The sequence below is a fragment of the Rhineura floridana genome, chromosome 22 (genome assembly GCF_030035675.1).
Source record: "Rhineura floridana isolate rRhiFlo1 chromosome 22, rRhiFlo1.hap2, whole genome shotgun sequence".
Taxonomy (NCBI): Eukaryota; Metazoa; Chordata; class Lepidosauria; order Squamata; family Rhineuridae; genus Rhineura; species Rhineura floridana.
In genome coordinates this window covers 5,622,699-5,643,267 of record NC_084501.1, presented here as the reverse complement: position 1 = coordinate 5,643,267, position 20,569 = coordinate 5,622,699, and the positions used below count along the sequence as shown (strand labels likewise).

Below are 20,569 nucleotides of genomic sequence, written 5' to 3'. Positions count from 1 at the left end.
TTCATGCCACTGCATGTACATGCAACTCAGGATTACACTTCATGCATCTGATAGATTGTAGTCCATGAAAGCTTTTGTTAAGTATTTAAGGCGCCACCAGACTCTGGCCCTTTCTGCCCTTCTCCTGGTTCCTTTCTTCTACAGTATTCAACCATGCTCTCTAACTTTCCAGTTTTCCAGCCCCTTTTCTATTGCAAATATACATGCAAACCTTCCCACCCATTATGCCTGAAAAAACATTTTAGTACTTTTCAAGCCTAATGTCTGAGGAGGAAGGGGTGATTCTCATGGAAATTGTTCCTACAAGAGGGCAGAGTTAACTCTTGTCTCTCAGGCAGTACTATCCACAAAGATTGTCCCCCTCTGCAAAGCAATTAGTCTTGAAAATAGCCTCCCGGTAGCATCAAAATCAGCTCATTTGAAATGCGGTGTCGGAGGAGAGCTTTGCGCATACCATGGACTGCGAAAAAGACAAATAATTGGGTGTTGGAACAAATTAAACCAGAACTGTCACTAGAAGCTAAAATGATGAAACGGAGGTTATATTTTGGACACATCATGAGAAGACAGGATTCACTAGAAAAGACAATAATGCTGGGAAAAACAGAAGGAAGTCGAAAAACAGGAAGACCAAACAAGAGATGGATTGATTCCATAAAGGAAGCCGCAGACCTGAACTTACAAGATCTGAACAGGGTGGTTCATGACAGATGCTCTTGGAGGTCACTGATTCATAGGGTCGCCATAAGTCGTAGTCGACTTGAAGGCACATAACAACAACAAACGGAATGGCAACAACACAAATAAATATTTCTTAACTATACTGCTGTGCCCCACTTCTCCTTCCCATCCCGTGCAGCTTCTACAGTCACGTGCTTCCTCCATCCGCTAGATCAATAAACTCCTTGGAGGAATCTGCTCCGCCCCTTCACCTCCTATCAGCCTATCAACGGCCAGAGGAGGCGGGACCAGCCCCGTTCTCTTTCTTCATAATACGGATCCCTCCCCGGCTCCTCCTACGAAGAGGGGAAAGAGCCGCGTTGAAAAGGAAGCAGCCGCCAATGGAGAAGTCGTAGATTGGCGGGGCGGGTGAGATGCTCGGCAGAAGAGACTGGCGTGGCGAAGAGCCAGTAGGAGCGAGGCGAGGAGGGTGAGGGGTCAGCAGCCAATGAGAAGGCGCGCAGAGGCCGAGCAGGCGGGGCGCGTGGCGTGAAGGCGCCAGGCTTGAAATTACGTGTGACTGACAGGAGGGGGCGGAGGGAAAACAGTGGGCGGGCAGGCAACGGGAGGAATACGGAGGTGTCTCCAGAGTCAGCCAATAGGAAGCCAGAGGGCTACTAAGGCGGCCAATCGCAAGCAAGTTGGGCGGGGCTGCAGCTGGCCGGGCGAGGAAGCGGAGCCAGGCAGTGCTTGGTGGGCAAGCGGGCAGGCAGCGCGGAGTCGAGCTCAGCTGGCGGCGGTGAGTAGCGATGGCGTCAACTGGCAGGCGGGCACGTGACGGCTGAGTCTGTCATGACGTCACGACCTGCGCTCATGACGTCGCTGGCGCTTTCCCCCCTATCCTCTAAATTCGGCCCTGCCCTCCCCTCGCCAGCATTCCTTCATAAGGTCTTTCTCCTTGTTTTGCGCAATTCATCTGTTCTCCACCTCGTGCTGGTGTTCCCGGTGAGGGTCCTTCTGTCTCCCTCCTCTGCCCCCCCCCCCGTTGGCCAGAGTTGATTCCTCTCTTCCCTCCCTTCCGACCTGCCCCTTCCCCACCAGCCTTCCTCGGCATGGTCTTCCTTTTGCTTCCTCCCAGTTTCTCTCCTTCCCTCTCCTCTTAAAATAAAAGCCTGGCTTCTCTCTCCCACTGACCTTTCATAGGCACAGCAGCAGAGGAGCCTGGCTGCAGGATCAGACCAAAGGCCTACCTAGCCCAGCATCCTCTTCCGCCCAGTGGCCAGCTAGATTTCCCGCCCCATGGGAAGCCCCACAGCAGTGCATGAGTGCAACAGCCCTCACTCCAGTTCTGCCCCCCCAAGCAATGGGTGCGCAAAAGCAAAGCAGCAAGCAGCTGTCCTTATCCAGAGCCAGCCCATGGGCCTGTCAAGCTCAGTACTGCGAGCAGGGGACCTTTTTTGAGTCCCAGGGCTGACGTCTCTCATGAGGAATCTTCCAGGGGCGACATGCCAGCGGCGGCAAGGGCCAGGGGCAAAAGTGACTGGGGCAGTGGATGTGACTCTTGCTTTTGTACAATGGCCTCACAAAAAGCAAGTTTTCCATACGCATGCCTCTCCATCTTCAATCCAGGCAGGCCAGAGGCATCATCACAGTTCAAGCACATACTCTTCAGTCAGGCAAAAGCACTTGAGAAGGTGCTGAGCAGGTTGGTGAGAAGGCATAGCCTGGGAGTGGGGGAGGGGGATGTGGCCTTGGGAGAAACACAAGGGCCGGATAATGGGTCCTGGGAGGCCACAAGCCTCACCTGTGGCCTATGCTAAGTGGCAGCTGCTTCAGAGTTTCATATGGGGGGGGGATATCACTCCCAGGCCTGGAGATGTCACTGGGGACTGAACTTGGGACTTTTGAATTTTTCTTTAATTATTTATTAAATTTATATCCCTCCCGATCTCCCAGAAGGAGCCTAGGGCAGCATGCAAAGCAGTTACTGTACCACTGAGGTACAGCCGTTCTCCAATCCTGTGTCTGACGCTTGCGCGTCTGATATAGCCATCACTAATAATCTTCTTTTAAAGTGCTGTCCCTGTATCTTGTGGCAGCAAATTCCGTGGTTCAGCTATGCACTGCATGAAGAAATATCACCTTTTGTCTCTTCTGAATCTCCCAACGTTTAGCTTTGTTAGATTACCCTGGGTTCTAGTGTTAGGAGAAAAACTTGCTATCAATTTTCTCTGACCATGCATAATTTCATAAGCCTCTATCATGTTCCTCGGCCCATTCATCTTCTTTTTAGACCAAAAAAAGCTCAAAATGTCATAACCTTTCCTCAAAGAAGAGCTGCTCCATCTCCTTGATCATTTTAGTTCCCTTTTTTTTCTCAAGAGATAACAAAAGGAAAAGGGATTGGGAGGGAGGAGGAGCAAAGCAAGCTCAGGCACTAGTTCTCAGTTACAGAAATCTTGTAGTGAACAGCAGGAAAGGAAAAGTTTGGAGTGGGGAGGGGGGCAAAAGTTGCCGGCCTTATGGAGAGGCCTGGCAGTTCCATCTCTTACCCTTCTATTGCCTGATGCAATGGCTACTGATAGAAGACAGTTGAGGGTGGAGCCAAACGTTGCTGGTCTTTTAATTTTTGTATACATTTTCTTGTGCACTACTTTGAGATGCAAATGGGCAAGTGGGATAAAACGTTTCTGAATGGCTAATCCCCACCGCCGAGTTCAACATGGCTGCTGTTAGTTTCACTGCAATTTTTGCTGTGCTACACCCCTGCCCTTTTGCGTAGAGCTGGGTGGTCTTGAGGTGAGGTTATTCTTATTGATTTGCCTGCAGCTTTGCTCCAGATTTGTCCAGGCTCTTTCCTCTCTCCCCCACCGGCAGGGACATCCTCCCGACCTCCTTTCCACAGCAACGTATTGTTCAAGTGTAGCAGAGCTAACAGTTCTGAGCCAACTGTTGGCATAACCAAGCTTCTTTCAAGTCTCTGCCTGAAGACCAGCCTGGCAGCGAGCCTTTTTTTTGAGAGAGAGAGAGAGAGAGAGGTTTCTTCCTGTCATGACTTGTAAGCAAAGCTTGTGAGAAAATGGCGCCTCCAGGGAAAGAACTAGGAACACTTGATGTGTACTGTGGTGTTCAGCAGTCTGAACGTGCAGGCAGTCCCAGGCTGAGTCCCCAGCAACTCCAGGCAGGGTTAAGAGACACCCGTGCCTGAAATCCTGGAGAGCTGCTGCCAGTCAGTGTAGAGACAATACTGAGCCAGGTGGACCCCAGTTGCAGCGTTCCAGTTCCAGGTATGCCTGAAAGCATGTGGGGGGTGCCTGGTGAAAGAGGTGAAGCCAGAGTGGTGAAATGAGTACAGGGTCTCTGAAGTGAGGCCACCACCTTGCTGAAACTGAGCAGCTCTGGTTCAAGTCAGTGCTTGGAAGGGTGACTGCCCAGGAATCACATGTATGCCACCTTGAATGCTACGACAGCAGAAAGGTGCGGTGTAAGGTAAGAAGAATGAAAGACAACAAATAATTCCAGGAAATGTTATGGGATGCTGCCACTCCACTGCTTAAAGGAGATTCCCTGCTCTCAGAAATCACCCTTGTTCTTCCCCAGTTCCTCCTGTCTTTCATGGCTAACTGCCACGTGGTTTTTCTCCAGCCCAAGCAAGGAGTGTTCCAAAAACTAGTGGCCACCAATGAAGAAAACGAATTTTGCCTGTTAGTGCCCATCTGTAGAAAAAAAAATTACTTTCGTATTGTCTTTATGAAGTTATCTCATTTGCTGGCCATGACAGAACCCGGCTCTTTCCCCTCTATCTCTGTCAATAGTGTTGACTTTCTGTGTATTCTCGGCTCCTAATCTTCTTATCTGCAGGGGTAGCCAGGGGGAGAAGGGAAGGGCCTTTGCTGGGGAGCCGACCTGAGAGATGCCGCCAGCCTGTGTCTGGCACTGGAGATTTGTGCTCCGTCAGAAAACCTGTAGGAAATAACCTTTGATGTAGGTTAGACAAGAACCAAAGAGGCAGATTGCTGGGCTGGGTCTGGGGGAGGGTGGCTGCAGTCTTGTGGGATGGTTGATTTATTCAGGAGTCCCTCAGCTCCATCTTCTGGCCAGTGGGCGACTGCTGGCTTCGTGCTCCGCTTGGGGCGGTGTTTGTTTTGAGAGAGAAAGCTGAGCTGGATGGACCTTTGGTCTCGTCCCACAGGGCCATGCTTAAGTAAGGATTCTAGGCCTGTGCTGCCTGCAAGGACACTTGTGTGATGACACTTTCTCCCCCCCCCCCACTCAGATATCTCAAATTCCTTCTTAAAAAACAACTTTTCTCCAGGACCTTTGGTTTCTTCCCTCTGTTCTTAGGCTGGAGTGCCCGCACGTATGTACTTCCTCTCCCCTCTGCTCTGTCTCTTCCTTTCCTCCTTTGTGATTGTAAGTTCTTTGGGGCAGGAACCCCTCCCCCCACTTCTGCTTTGCACGCTGATGGTTCTATGAAAATAAACACTAATAGGGATTTTCCCCACCACCGCATCCAGGAACCTTTTGGAATGCAAAACTTCAGTCAGCAACTGTGTTGGACTTGCATGTGTTTCCCACCCACACCTCCACCCCACAGGCAAGAGCTTAGCTCCTCACCCCCGCCCAGCTTAGCTCCTTGCTCCTTACAGGAGAATGCTTGTCTCCCCTTCCTCCCCCCCCATGGAAAACTCAGCTTCGGTGGGTATTTGTGCAATTTTTTGAGAGAGGGGGAGGAGTTGTCTCGTGGGCTCTGCCAGCTGACTGCTTGCCAAGATTGGTGTCTCTGAAAGGGAACACGTGCTGTGTGTTAAACCGGATTTCCTTTGTGTGTGCTAAAAGCATACCTTTGGGATGGTGGGGGCAGCTCTATGGGGAACCAGGTTGGGAGAAGCGGTATATCCTAAAGTGCAGAGCTCAGGGCTCAAGTCAAATCAGCTGAAGAACGTTTCGAAAAGGGGACCTGAAGATTTAGTCCAATCCCTGAATTAACTCTGAGAGTAACAAGGAGGAGTGGGCTGGAGTAAATCTGGATTATGTTTCCCTGCACAAGTACAGGAGTCGGACAACTGGTGGCTTTGGTTATAAGGACATAGAAGGGCCTTGCTGGGGCCATTCTAGGAGTCGACCCCTCTTCATCTTGTCCCAGCAGCCAGCCAGATGCTCTAGGAAGCTCGTAAGCAGAGCGCAAAGGCAACAGTCCTCGCCAGTCTCTCATCTCTGGCATTCGGTGTTCAGAGGTATACTGTCTCTGTATATGCAGGTTCCATTTTGCTGTATAGGCTTCCGCAGCTTTCTCCTCCATCATGGATTTGTCTCATCATTTTGAAGGCCTCTCAGTCAGTGACCTTCTGATGGCAGCTGATTCCATCCTTGTGCATTGTTTGTGTGAAGAAGAACCCACCAGATTTGCTGGAATGATCTGCATTTTCTAGCATTATGAGAGCAGGAAGAGAATTCTCTCTCCCTCTCCGTTCCCTCCACACCAAGCGCAAAAGGAAGCAAGGGCTTGGGGGGTGCAGGGAGAGGAAGATTTCTGGCCCTTGATTTCCCTGGAGCATATCAAGGTCACGTTCCTGTTCTACTTACAGTTGGAGCAACCTTCCCCAGCTTAGTGCCCACAGTTGTGCTGCCTGGGGCTGATGGGAGTTGGAGTCTAAGGACATCTGGAGGACGCTGGTTTGGGGAAAGTGATATTTGCCGGACCAAACATTGAACTGTTGTTGCAACATGTTCATGGGAAGCATAGGTATACTCTGCTAGCACTGGGAGCTCAACGGAGCCTCCATGTCTAAAGGCAGTAACGTAGGAAGGAAGCTGCCTTATACTGAGTCTACTCCCCCCCCCTTTAAAGCTTTCCTCATCGGTGGCCGTCGCTACATCTTGTGGGAGTGAATTCCCTAGTTTGCTGTGTCCTGAAGGAGCTCAGGGTGGCAAACATATCACAGAAAAACAATTGAAGTAGAAATACTTCCTTTGCCTGTCTAGAACCTTCCAACATTCAGCTTCACTGGATCAGTCCAGCTTCTGGTATTATGAGAGAGGGAGAAAACATCTCTATTTACTTTCTCCACACCGTGCATAATTTTATATGCCTTTTAAAAGGCAAGTTGGAGGTATATAAGACATTTCACCTTAACCGGTGGTTCCCAAATGTCAAGCGTTCCAGAGGGATGGGGGTGGGAATTGCTGAGGGTCTTGACGGACTGCTTAATGGTTTTTCTGCCTATTGTTAATCAGTTGTAATGCACTGTGCTACATGGTAAAGTATTTTTTTACAATCTAAGGAATTCAAATTTTAATACAATAAGAAATAGGAGAAGCAAGAAAAATACAATTAAAAACCAATATGAATATTTTAATGTGATGGATGTGCTATGGACCACCTGAATGAAGGTCACCGACCACTGGGAGTCTGTGGACCATGCTTTGGGAACCCCTGATCTAAACTAAATAGCTCCAAATGTGGTGACCTTTCCTTATAAAGGAGTTGTTCCAGCTTCCTGACCAGTTTGGTTGCCCCTTTCTGCACCCTTTCTAAGTCTAGGATATCCTCTTAGAGGTGCAGCAACCGGAGCTGTATCCTAGAGCATTCCAAGTGCGATCACACCATCTATTTGTATAATGGCGTGATGATATTGGCAGTTTCATTGAGGTGGACTGAGATGTAGTATTTTGTGGTGGGAGCCTTAACTTGCAATTTCTGTGCTTTCTGGTGCAAACTCTTTTCTTAAGCCAATAAAGACTCTTTTGGCACCTTAAAGGCCAACATATTTCATTTTAGCATAGCTTTTCAGGGACTGAAGTAGGTTCTAGTTGACAAAAGCTTATGCCGCAATAACTTTGATACTCTTTAAAGTGCCACAAGACTCTTTGTTGTAGCAGACCAGCACAGCTATCTCTTTGGAAATTCTTAAACCAGAGGTTTGTTGATCCTATAACACAAGGGGATGCTACAAGTGGAGTCTCACAATACCAGTCAGATCCTGCTGCTGCCCCTCTAGGCTTTTACAATATGGACTCTTTTGACGAATGAGCAATTTTTCAATGTTTTTCCCCAGGTTTTGGTTATTTGCACAGAGTTTTATGTTGAGAAACAGGGCTTGAAAATTTCATTAAAATGGCATGCTCTGTCCTGGTGGTTCTCTCTGTAAACCAGAAAGGAGCTTGACTCATGGCAGCATGTGAGTGTAAAACCACTAAGTACATCTGCTCATCACTCACGCTATGCAGACAGAGTGATTTTTATATCATGATGGAAAAAAACAGCCACTGGTCACTACAGGCACTTTCTGCGTAGGGGTTTGTTATTCCATGAAGTGATGGTGGCCTCTAGCTCGAATGGCTTTTTATAAAAAGATGCAAAAATTCACAAAGGACAGGATCTCAGTGGGAAGGGACATGGCTCAGCAGTAGAGCAGATACTTTGCATGCAAGAGGTCCCAGGCTCAATCACTGGCATCTCCAAGTAGGTCTGAGGGAGACCTCTGAAGTCCTGGAGAGCTGCTGACAGTCATTGTAGACAGTATTGAACTAGATGGGCCAATGGTTTAACTAGGTCAAAATAAGGCAACTTCATATGTTCCTTGCAGTGGTAGCTAAAATGAGCCTCCATGTCCAGAGGCAGTATATCTTATTTCTGCCCTGTGTTCGTTTTGGGAGGAAGGGTAGGATATAAACAAACAAAATCTTTGAATTGCAGATGCCAGGGCTGCAAGCAACAGGACTGTGCTTATGCTTTGCCTGTGGGCTTCCCAGAGGCCTCTGGCTAGTCCTGTTGCAGTGGTATTTATGCCTTTATTATAAAACAGTTAAAATATTTTACTGCTTCTCTCAAGGTAGGAAACCTGTGTCAAACTTCAGATGGTGCTCTCATGATTGATGGGTTCCAGTTACTTTGGTGGCCAGTACTAGGGAGGACAGAGTTGGCGGTGGTCTGGAGGGATCCCATCTCCCTAACCAGGTTGCCCTGTTGGCAGGTCTGAACGTTTGCTGTAGGTCAGCGGTTCCCCAACCTTTTTCCCCATGGATCACTTGAACATTGCTGATGGTCTTGGCGGACCACTTAATCGTTTTTATGCATGTCGTAGCAATTGTAATGTACTGTGACAGATGCTGTGCGATTTTCAGTTTCCTTTTTATGGCTTTTATTTTATTGTACTACAATTTGCATTCCATGGAGTTCAACTTTGTAATCAATAAAATACAATATAAGAAATGAAATAAGCAAGCAAAACACAATTAACATTTAATAATCAATATGAATATTTAATGTGGACATGCTGTGGTCCGCCTGAATGAAACTTGTGGGCCACAGTTAGGGAATTCCTTCCCTAGATGATGGGTGGGCAGGACGGGATAGGGATCCTGTTTGTGCAGTGCCTCAGCTGGGGTAGTGGAGTTTGCCAGACTGCTTGTTCGTTACCTGCACTGACGCTACGCTGTTGGGAGCAGCATGGGATGTCATGGTTTCCGTGGCAACTGGGGGTCTGTCCCAAATGAAGCTGGCCCCCGCTCATTCAGCAGAACTCACTCTCGATCTGTTTGTGTGCGTGTGCTGATTGGGATGACAGTGGGTCAGTACATGGTCCCTTTGTTGCAGACTACCTGTTGTAGATCCAGATGGCTTGCTGACTTTTCTGGGGGAGTTTCTGTGCTGCTCCTAAATGGTTAGAGACTTGGCCACGGTGACACATCCATACTTAGAGATGTGAACGCCCAGGGGAAAAAACTGGAAAAAATAAGAAAAAAAATCATTGAGTTTTTTCTTTTCTTTTCATTAAAAACAAAACAAAGAAACTTGGGGGGGGAAGTTCCCCCCCCCCCGAACCTTTCTATTTGTTCCCTGGGCCTTTGCATCTCTAGTATGGTCCCAGGGTACCTGAAGGGCCACCTCCTTCCATAGGAGCTTGTCTTTTCTTTACAACCTGCAGGGGAGGCAGTTCTCCACCATCTGTCGGTGCTGGAGGGATGGTGGGCTGGGGCACAGGAGAGGGCCTTTTCTGTGGTAGCACCCAAACTGTGGAATTTCCTTACTTAAGAACTTCAGTTGGGTGCCTCTCTCTTAACTTTCTGTTCTCTGGTCAAGATGTTTTTCTTCTGGGGGTCAGAATACTGGGCCTCATCCAGCAGGGCTTTTCTTGAAAAAAACTGTTTTCTAGCCACACAATCATATGGTTCCAGTACAGAGCCACGGATGTGACTCTTAACCTTGGTACAGGAGACCACATTCTCACCACCCAAAACTCCAGTTTCTGCAGACTCCTGCCTCCCTCCAGTCTCTCTTTCCAGGCAAGTAGGGGGTTGGACTCGATGGCCTTATAGGCCTCCTTCCAACTCCACTATTCTATGATTCTAAGTGAGAGGCGCTATCACAATGCAGGGATGGATTTCAGACAGGCAAAAGCATCATCATCATTGTGATTTATTTGCATAGTAATCTATAAGGCGGCTCACAACATGAAAAAGTTACATAATTCACTGTTGCAAAAAAAAAATTCAGATAGTCAAAGTATAAGCTAGAGAAAACATCTTCTTAAGAAATATGCAATAAATTGAAACAACACCCTTATAATTCATAAAAAGGTTCCAAAGTAATACAGTCCTAATAACTGACCAGCAGAATCAAAGTATGGCTCAAACAGAGGCTCCTAAACAGGTAAGCAGCACCTTTTATAGCTTCACTCTGTCAGGTCCCCAGCCCCCCAGGCCAGGTGGAAAGGAGCCAGCAAGCAGCGAGAGGGTCTTGCAGCACTCAAGGAAGGCTGAGGACAGGCCTGGAGGGCTGCATTTGGCACCTGGGCCTGAGGTTCCCGTCTCTGCTGTGATGAAAGGGCTCCAAATCCTCTAAATACGTTCAGGGACGTTTGCTTTTTGAACAGGAGAGGCTTTGGCTATGTGGGGCCCTCCTTGCAGCGTGAAGACAGTTTGCCTTTCTCGGTAAGAACGAGGCCAAAGCATTGCATCATTGACTTTACTCTGCCCCCGTAACCTGAATGTAATGAGATCAAAGCTGGCAGTGACCTTTGCCTGCCGCCTCTGATAAGAAAGGAACAATCTGTGTTGGGTGAGATTAGAGGCAGGGGCCTGAACAAAAGGGAAAAGGGAGAGGGCTCCATCTGGCTGATATGAAAAGATAAATAACTGCTAGCAGCAACAGAGCAGCCTTGCGCCCTCCAGATATTTTGGGCTTTGGTTTCTATCAGCCCCCACCAGTATGGCTGTATGGCGCTGTGGCTGATGGGAGATGTAGTCCAAAATGGCCGTGCTGGCTGGGGTTGATGATGGGACTTTTGGTCCACAATGACTGTGCTATGTAAGGCTGGTGGGAGTTGTGGTCCAAAACAACAGGGCACCAGGTTGGTGAAGGAAGACATAGAGCTTGACTTCAATCTGCGGGACTGTCACTGTCACAAGTGCTATATAATATTCATTTTGCGCTTGTAAGAAATTGTTCTTTTAATGTGGCAACACCTACACTTTGGAACTCCCTGCCGATTGACATCAGGAAGACACCTTTGCTGTGTTCTTTTCAGGGCCTGCTTAAAACATTTTTGTTCAGGCAAGCCAAACACATAAATACCTAGAAGTTGATGTGTTTTAATGTGTTTTTAGTTTACTGCTGTTTAAATTGTCTTTTAAATGTTTTTAAAAAACTTGATGTTTAAGTTTCTTTCAAACCGCTTAGAGGTTTTCTTACATTCAAGCAGTATATAAATTTTGTTAAATAAGTCCATTAAGCAGTGTGATACCATGATGTGTCTGGAAATGCAGCTGGGCAGCTTGTGCCGTGTCCCAGACAGCTTAGAAAATAACCATCTTTACAAGGCAGAGTGCATTGGAGCTGGTCTTGTGCGTGAGCTTTGGCACAGCCAGCTGGTCTTGCCAGAGATGAGCCCTGGTCACGCCTCACCATGTCAGCAGCATCCGTTGTCAAAACACAGCAGCTAGACCTTAGGCAGAACTGGTGTCCTGAATGCTAATGTTTTTCCCATGGCAGGAAAATGTACACTCTGTGACCCGTATGAATTATGCAAAATATATCTGCATAATTCCTTTTAGTTTATATACTCTGCCGTAGGGGATATTGCACAATATATTCTCTGACAAGTAAAAGTTGAGTAAGGATAAAAATGGAAACTTGCTGCTGCTGAAATATTGTAAAAAGTTGCTTGTAGAAACTTTAATACGACAATGGATAAAATATGTTTAAATGACGTAAAATAAAATAATAAATATAAATACAAGGAACAAACTAGTGTCCCTGTGACAAACATATGCCTAAGACCAAACACATTTCATCCCTGTGGGCCCTCTTCATACAATTTGTCACAGAGGGATTAACCACTTAGCTAATCAGTCTGGATGAAGTGGTAAGCTAACCACTCGTAATGGAATTACTATGCAGAAATAATAGCCATGCTGATGTGCAGACTAGTATTAAAAATAGTACGCTTATAATGGTAGTGCCCAATCACAAATACCCTTCAAAGTTCTGTTTTCAGCTATCAGCTAGTCATGGGAAGGTGCAACATGTAAAACATTTTTGAAGATGTTTTGAAGGTTTGTTTTTATGACGTTTTAATGTTTTTAGTGCTTTTTTTTTTTGCCACCCTGGGCTCCTCGTTGGAGGAAGGACGGGATATAAATCAACAACAACAACAACAACAACAACAATAATAATAATAATAATAAATGTTAAGCAACGCCTCAACCACTGGAAATTCTTCCCAGCCAATCGACTCTCTGGCTTTTGAACTTGACCAGGGTTGGAAACTTGATTTTGTTTTGGTTAAGCAATGTGTGCCTCTCACTTCACTATTGAAACATTCTGTGCCCTATGCAAATGGAGGACGAGTGGTGGGGTACCCAGAGCCCTGCTTAGGTTGAGTTTAGCATTAGGCCAAAAGTTTCCACACTGGTCTGTGGATCACCAGTGGTCTGTGAGCTTCGTTCAGGTTGTCCGTGGCGCGGTGGGGATTCGTGATTGAAGACAGGAGACGGCACATCCATTGTATTAAATATTCATATTGATTTTTATTTGCATTTTATTGCATCTTTTATTTCTTATATTGCATTTTATTGTATTACAATTTGAATTCTGTGGACTTCAAACTATTACAATAAGGTGCAATATATAAGAAAAAAGAAGCAATGAAAATACAATTCAAAGTTGTACAGCATCTAGGACAGTGTGTTACAATTGCTGCAATAGGCAGAAAAATCATTGAGTAGTCCACCAAGGCCTTCAGCAATTTTCAAGGGGTCTGTGCAAGGGAAAGTTTGGGAACCACAGGTTTAAAACAGGACCTAGGCAGGTGCCTGGGAATGTGCAAGACGGGTGAGCCGAACCTCTGGGGACAGAATATGGTCCTCAAGAGCCTTGGGGCTCTTCTTAGGCTACACCCAACCCCATCTCGCTCACTGCTGGGCTCATGCCCTCCTTGAGGGCTTTTGCCTGGCTGGAATGGGTGCTTGAAGCGTGAAAATGTCTCTTGCTTACCTAGATGGAGGAGGAGGAAATGTGGGGTAGAAACCTCTGACTTTTGCACAGCTGGAATTTGCAGACACGAGAACAAAGGTGAGGGTCTCATAATTGCTCCAGCCTCTGCCTCCATCGCTGGCATCTGGCTCCTGGAGGGTTTTTCACAAGGGAATGCGACCTTCTAGCCGAAAAAGGATCCCTGCCCCTTGGGTGAAAGATCAAGTGCACTGGGATAATGTTCTCCTCGTGAGCATCCAGTTGTTGTTATTTATTAGACTTCTTACTTGCTGTGTAAGTCTCAGTGCAGATTACAACAATTTAAACATACTAGGGGAGCTCTGTCCCATGCTCGCTCCGCTTGCCAACCCTAAACCCCCCCTGTGCAACCCCACTGCCCTCACCAACCTATAACCCTTCAGGTGCCCCCAGTCCTCTGGCCAACCCGCTTGCCTCGCCTGTTCCTCCGCTGCTGCCGCCCCAGACGAACAGTGCCATTGTGCTGCACCATGCAGACTGGCCTCCCTCCCCGGCTGCTGCTGCCTCCCCTTGACAAATGTCATCGCCACATTGTGCGCCAGCTGGCCACGTGCCCCCCCCCCAGCTAGACCACCACTGCTGCCTTACCTACTTGCTGAGGCAGGTGGTGCAAGTGGCATGCAGATGGGGGGAAGCATTCACACTACAGTTTGCGGCGCCACCTGTCTGGTGATGCAAACTGCAGTGTGACGCTTACATTTTTATTTAGACGACGTTAAAATCGGTTAAAACAAATTACAGTCGAGAGCTGGTTGAGTCCTAAAATATATATATCTCAGGTGTCAAAATGCCAGGGTAAATATGAGGAAAAACTACATAATGAAGGTGGCAGATGCACCCCTGCAGGGAGGGAATCCCTTTGCTTAGGGACTACCACTTTTAGCTTCAGCTTCTCTCCTGGTCTCAGTGCCCAGCCAGCTGGCCCAGGATCTCTAAATTTGCAGACTCAGGGTCCTGCAGGCATTTCAACCCTGAGTAAAGGGAATCTGATGGTACCTGCGAGAGACTTGAGCTGTTGTGGAGCTTAATCCTGCTTGTCATCTTGTCACAATTACTTTAGACTAGGAAGTCTCCTTGCCTCGGGCGAAGACAGGCCTTCCTGGGTGCATGCCAACCTAATCTGGTTTGATTGTTGAGCAAAGTCGAATCCTGTGTGTCCACTGGCTTCTTCAGTGCACAGCAATTGTGCTTGTGGCAGGAAAACTGTCCGTTTTGTGAGGGAGAACCTCCAGCCTCTCTGGGCATTTCAGCATTTGGTCCTGATGCCAACCTGATGCCCTCCAGATGTTTTGGACTGCCAACTCCCCTCCACCCCAGCCAGCACGGTCATGATGTTGGAGCTGATGATAGTTGTGGTAAAACATCTGGAGGGCCCCAGGTTGGGGAAGGCTTAACTATTAATGTATTAATAATTATTAATTTATTGGAATGGTCATGAAGGTGCTAATTAACGGCTCTGAAACTGAGTTCGGAGGAAATGTCAGCTGTGAAGAGGTGAGAGACCAGAGTTTGGAATCCTTCTCTCTGGTGTTGCTTCTTGGCCAATTTTCTCATTGCTAAACAGAAGCAAATTATATATATATATATATAATAAAAAGGGGCTGTATCTCTGCTTCTGGAGGTGATGCCAGAAGTAGTTCCTGAAGTATGTGCCGGTTTGTTCGGATGATAAATGATCACCTTGCCCTGTTTTTATTTTCCATCTCTAACTTTCCTTTGGCTTTCGACCTCTGCCCTAAACAAGCAACTATTCTTAACTGAGTAGTACCGTAGCTAAGAAAAGTTGGCAATCATAAAACTGAGGGCGCATTTACCCAGAATCCTCCAGGGCTGAAGAAGCCTGGTGCCCTTGTGTTGCTATTGGATGATGCCACTTTAAAAAGGCAGCCTGCTCCTTTGCAAGAGTGTTCTTGGCTTCTTAGAATATTCAGCTACCATTGATGGAGATGCCTGCAGGGCAGGACGGCAGCTCTGATGACCTCCTTCCCTTCTACAATTTTTACTTCATAAAGTCAGCTTACTATTTGCTAAACTGAAGGCAGCAAAAGGAAATGGCAGAGTCCTGAGATGGTAGGATGGCTTCTGCTATAGAATCATAGATCTGTGCTTAGCATTGGAGGTCCTTCTTCATGTGCCCCTCCAAAGGAGGGGCATCAGGTGGCAACATGAGAATGGGCCTTCTCAGTGGTGACCCCCTGTTTGTGGAATGCTGTCTCCAGCACTTTGAACCCAGCTAATTGTTAGCCAGTGCAGTTGTGTCAGAATTGGTGTTATGTGTTCAAACCGTATTATCCCAGTGAGCAGTCTGGCTGCTAAAATCTGCACCAGCTGCAGTTTCTGAACTGTCTTCAAAGGCAGCCCCGCATATAACGCATTGCAGTAGTCTAACATAGAAGTTACCAGAGCGTAGACAACAAAAGTCAGGCTACCCCTGTTGAGACTGAAACCATAAGTGATGATTTCAGTGACTGAATGCCTACAAGCACAGCATCTGCCCTTGAAAGGAACTTCGGCAGATCTGCCCTGTAGAACCTTAGAGGGTAAAGCATTAAGCCAGATTGCAAGTGTGTTGTTCCATTTTTGAGTGGTTTCACACATCGGCATGAATGAAGTGCACACCCTGTAAAAATTGGGTGAGGAACCTCTTTCAGTCCAAGGCAGCTGGGCAGCTTCCCAGGGCCCACACAAAAGTGAGAGGCTCTGCACATTCCTCCTCTTGCCTACCGGTCTCCTTGCTCCAATCAAGGCAAACAAGAGGCAGAGTCACATTCCAGCCAGGCAGAAGCACCCCAGGAGGGTGTGGAGCAGGCCTGGGGAGAGTCCTGGGGAGCTACAATCAGCCCCTTGGCCTGAGGTGCCCCACTCCTGCCATGCAGGATATCCAGCCCCAACCCATTCTTCCTTCTCATTATCCTTTCTCATTGCCTTTGGGTCATTAATGATGGTGTCATTATCTGTTGCTGTTTGTGTATTGCCAGTAGGGGAGTTTAGGTGACATCCCAAACTTGCTGGGGCTGATGAGAGTGGTACTCCAAAGCAGGGTGCCCGATTGGCAAAGGCTGTTGTAGATGGATCTTGTTAGACATGATTCAGAACCGTTGTGCAAGGATGCCCTTTGCTTCTTCGCAAGTTACTTCCTTCCTTTCTTGCCTACACAGGCCACAGTTCTGCTCCTTTGAACTGGGACGTTGGGCTGGAGTGTGAAGAGTGGCTGGGATCGGACCAAATGCCCTAGAGGAGGACGGCAGCCTTGAAGGTATGTTTCCTGTTCAGCTAAATCTCTCTGATACACCAGTGTGAGTCCAACAGTGGAGGCTGGCCCATTTGGGTAAATGGGGTGCTGTCCCACCAAGTCCAGGCTGCCCTCAGCCAGCCCCACCAGCCTACCTCCTTACCACCAGTCCAGAGGGGGCAGTATGTGTCAGCTGCTGCCCTTCCTCCTTAGCCTCAATGCTACCTTTTGTAGAACTCAGCAGGGAAGGAAGATGGGGACAAAACCAGAATTGATTGGCTCTGCCTCCACCTGCTGTTGGCCTGCTTGCCCTCCGCCCTACCAGTCCCAATGAGCCTCCACTGGGGACTAGCCTGTCTTTTTATCCCCGTACTGTCTTGAGCTGTGTAAGAATGGATACAAATCCCAATGTCGTCTGAGCAAGTGGAGGAAGAGGTCGCTTCCCCTAGGATGGTATCTGGGAATTCGGGGGAGACATTCTAAAGATGACAAAGGAGCTCCAGTTAATGGAGCTGCCAGATTTTTCCAAGGGACTGTGATATTCATGGATGAATCTCCTCCTGCCGCATTTAGAATGATGGCTCCTATTATGCCACATCCATGCCAGGCCCTTTTTCACTAAGCCAGGGATCACTAGCCTGTCGCCTCACAAAGGCCTTCAGTGGCACCCCTGGCAGGTAATCTAGAATCTGAGCTTTAATTATTTTTTTAAAAAAATAAGTCTCTAGAGCCCTCCTAGAAAGAAAGTTATGGAGCAAAATATGCAGGTACCCTTCTAAGTGATTGCGGAGAAGTGAGCCAGCCTATCTGCTCCTGCCTGTCAGTGTTATTAGCCAATGAGTGAAGTCAGAGTCGTGACTGATAAATCAGTTGTTTGGACACCAGGCAGCATTTATTTATTTATTATATTATTTGTTACTTACTACAAAAGTTTTGTCTCAAAGCGACTTACAGTAGGAATCCCTGAATCCTAAAGAGCTTCACTTTTAGTGCACTTTTCCTGCATCTGTCTTTTTTTCTAGTCTTTGGAATCTCCATAGTTTGCTTTTCCTTTTTCCCTAGCAACCAGGATGTGTCTTTCCTGTGCTGGGTTCACCTGAGATCAGGTAGTGCTTAGAAAGTTTCAGCAAGTACTACTGCACAATAAGTGCAGGTGAATGTTAAAGAATCCCCCTCCCTGCAAAAGACAAATGTGATCACGTTGCAAAAAGAGTTAAGCATGTCTCCTGCTTTGCAGGAGCTAAAGACTAGGGACTCACTGAGAATTTACTGTGTAGTTAACTTACAGTACAATGGTATACATGTCTACTTAGAGTAAGTCTCTTTGTGTTTAATAGGGTTTACTTCCAGGTAAGTGGGTACAGGTTGGCAGCCTAAGCTTTGGTTTGGGGTTGGAATTGGGGAAAAACAGGATTCTTGTCCTTAACAGCTGTATGGCTGGCAGAAATTCAACAGATCATAGACGGAGGTACAATTATGGGAAAAGCTTCACCGTTATTACTCTCTAATTTTGTGTTATGCCACCTCCCATGGCAACCATTTTGTGATTGGTGGCCCCAGTATTCTCTCAGAATTTGAAATGTGGCGATCTCTGCTCTAGCATAGCAGTCACTATCCACCTTAGGCCCATGGGCAAGTTTTGATTTTTGAGCAAGTTCTGTGAGCGCCACCCCCTCTGACCACCTCCCGTAAGCCTTGAAAAGTACGTAGAGCTGAAAGAAGTGGGAAAGAGCATCACTCTTCCAACTTCCTTCCTTATGTACTTTTCAAATGAGAAAACGATAACCACCCTTACCACCTCATGACCCAGAGGGCAGTGAGGGGTCAGGGGAGAAGACCTCAAGAGCACCACGATGCTGACCCCTGGTGTAACAGCTCCATAAATCTAAGCAGATGCAGGAGGCATTTGGGGTCAGTGCCAGTTGCAGTTGGGGGAGTGTGCTTGTGGGAGTTTGTGAGAAGCTTCAGTTGGGACTCCTTCCCTTCTGCAACGCACATTCCCAGAACTGTTTTTGAGTAGTGCTCTGAGTAACAAAGGTCTGGTCTATACAAAGAGCACAAATAGAAAATCTCACGGTAGACTGTACCACTTTTGTAGGATGCCAGTTTGGGGTGCCCCCCTTTTAAAATAAATATGTCTTTGCAGATGACTATTAGGGAGAAAGTGGGAAGGGCTGTAGTTCAGTGGTAGAGCACCTGTTTTGCAGGCAGGATGTTCCAGTTGGAATCCCCAGCATCTCCAGGTAGGACTGGGAGAGAGACCCCTGTCTGAAACCCTGGAGAGTTGCTGCCAAGTATAGATAATCCTGAGCTAGGTGTTCTCTTTTCCATATTTGTTGACAAATGTTTGTCAAAATTTGGACAGATTCAGTCTCAGTAGCTTGTAGCAACTCTATTGGTATGCCATCTGTTCCTGGTGATTTGTTTCTTCCAAGTATTTTAAGAGCAGCTTTCACCTCACATTATAAAATTTCTGGTTATACATCATAGGGTTCCTCTGTGAATGAATCTGTCATCCTTATAATAATAATAATAATAAAATTTTATTTTTGAGTCGCCTATCTGGCCGAATTAACGGCCACTCCAGGCGACGTACAACATACAATAAAATACAATAAAATCAATGAAGATCACAATTCATCTAAAACCCCACTCTTCCGATTAATGACCACCTTAAAAACTAACCCATCCCAGAGACCCCATAGGCCTGCCTGAACAGCCAGGTCTTCAAGGCCCGGCGGAAACCTATCAGGGAGGGGGCATGGCGAAGGTCGAAAGGAAGGGAATTCCAGAGGGTGGGGGCCACGATCGAAAATGCCCTCTCTCTGGTCCGCACCAGCCTCGCTGTTTTAACTGGCGGGACCGAGAGAAGGTCTTGTGTGGCTGATCTCGTCAGGTGGCATGATTGGTGATGCTGGAGGCGCTCCTTCAGATAAACTGGGCCGAAACCGTATAGGGCTTTAAAGATCAACACCAACACCTTGAATTCGGCCCGGTAAACAACTGGTAGCCAGTGTAGGTCTATTAACATTGGCGTAACATGATCACGGCGACGGCTGTTCTTAATCAGCCGTGCTGCCGCGTTCTGTATCAATTGTAATTTCCGGACCGTTTTCAAGGGTAACCCCACGTAGAGCGCATTACAGCAGTCTAAGCGAGAGGAGACCAGGGCATGTATTACCTGTGGGAGCAGATGGGCAGGAAGGTAGGGCCGCAGCTTCCGTATCAGGTGTAATTGATACCAAGCTGCCCGGCTCACTGCCAAAACCTGAGCCTCCATGGACAGCTAGGAGTCAACAATGACCCTGAGGCTGCGGACCTGGTCTTTCAGGGGCAATCTTACCCCATTGAACACCAGGTCTATATCTCCCAATCTTCCCTTGTCTCCCACGAGCAACACCTCGGTCTTGTCGGGGTTTAGCTTCAGTCTATTCCTTCCCATCCATTCACTTACGGATTCCAGGCACTTGGACATGGCATCCACAGCCAACTCTGGTGGGGACTTAAAGGAGAGATAGAGCTGAGTGTCATCCGCATATTGGTGGCACTGCAGCCCAAATCTCCTGACGATGGCTCCCAGCGGCTTTACATAGATGTTAAATAGCATGGGGGAGAGGATAGAACCCTGTGGCACTCCACAAGTGAGAGGCCAAGGGTCTGAAACCTCATCCCCCAATGCCACCTGTTGCTGCCTGTCGGAGAGATAGGAACGGAGCCATCGTAAAACAGTGCCCCCTATTCCTAATCCCTCCAGGCGGTCTAAAAGGATACCGTGGTCGACGGTATCGAAAGCCGCTGAGAGATCCAGGAGGACGAGGAAGGTATATTCACCCCTATCCAACGCCCTCCTCATATCATCCACCAGGGCGACCAAGGCTGTTTCGGTTCCATGTCCAGTCCTGAAGCCAGATTGGAATGGATCTAAATAATCTGCTTCATCCAAGTGTGTCTGTATCTCTTTTATAGAGTTCTTTAGTTCCCCTGTTGATTATTCAACATCCCTACCCTTGGTTTAAATTTCCCTTTAATTTCTCTAATCTTTTGGAATAGGGCTCTTGTTCTCCCTTTTTGTTGTCCTCTTTTATTTTTGTACAATAACTATTGTAATAGTTCTCTTTGTCCCTATATACTAGTGGTTGTATTGTTGCATTTAGGGTTCT

General features: G+C 47.4%; 1 protein-coding gene across 2 annotated transcripts in view; it reads left to right on the top strand.

Annotated features, from left to right (window-relative positions):
- Positions 1–1,356: 1,356 nt before the first annotated feature.
- PC (pyruvate carboxylase) overlaps positions 1,357–20,569 on the top strand; it is a 328,935-nt gene continuing 309,722 nt past the window's right edge. Inside the window, exons 1-2 of one of the 2 annotated variants that reach the window (XM_061606799.1) lie at positions 1,357–1,459; positions 16,336–16,433. The gene's annotated coding sequence lies outside the window, so the exon portion shown is untranslated. Of the gene's footprint in view, positions 1,460–5,730; positions 5,898–16,335; positions 16,434–20,569 lie in introns of those variants that run through there. The other variant, XM_061606801.1, reaches the window with a different exon arrangement.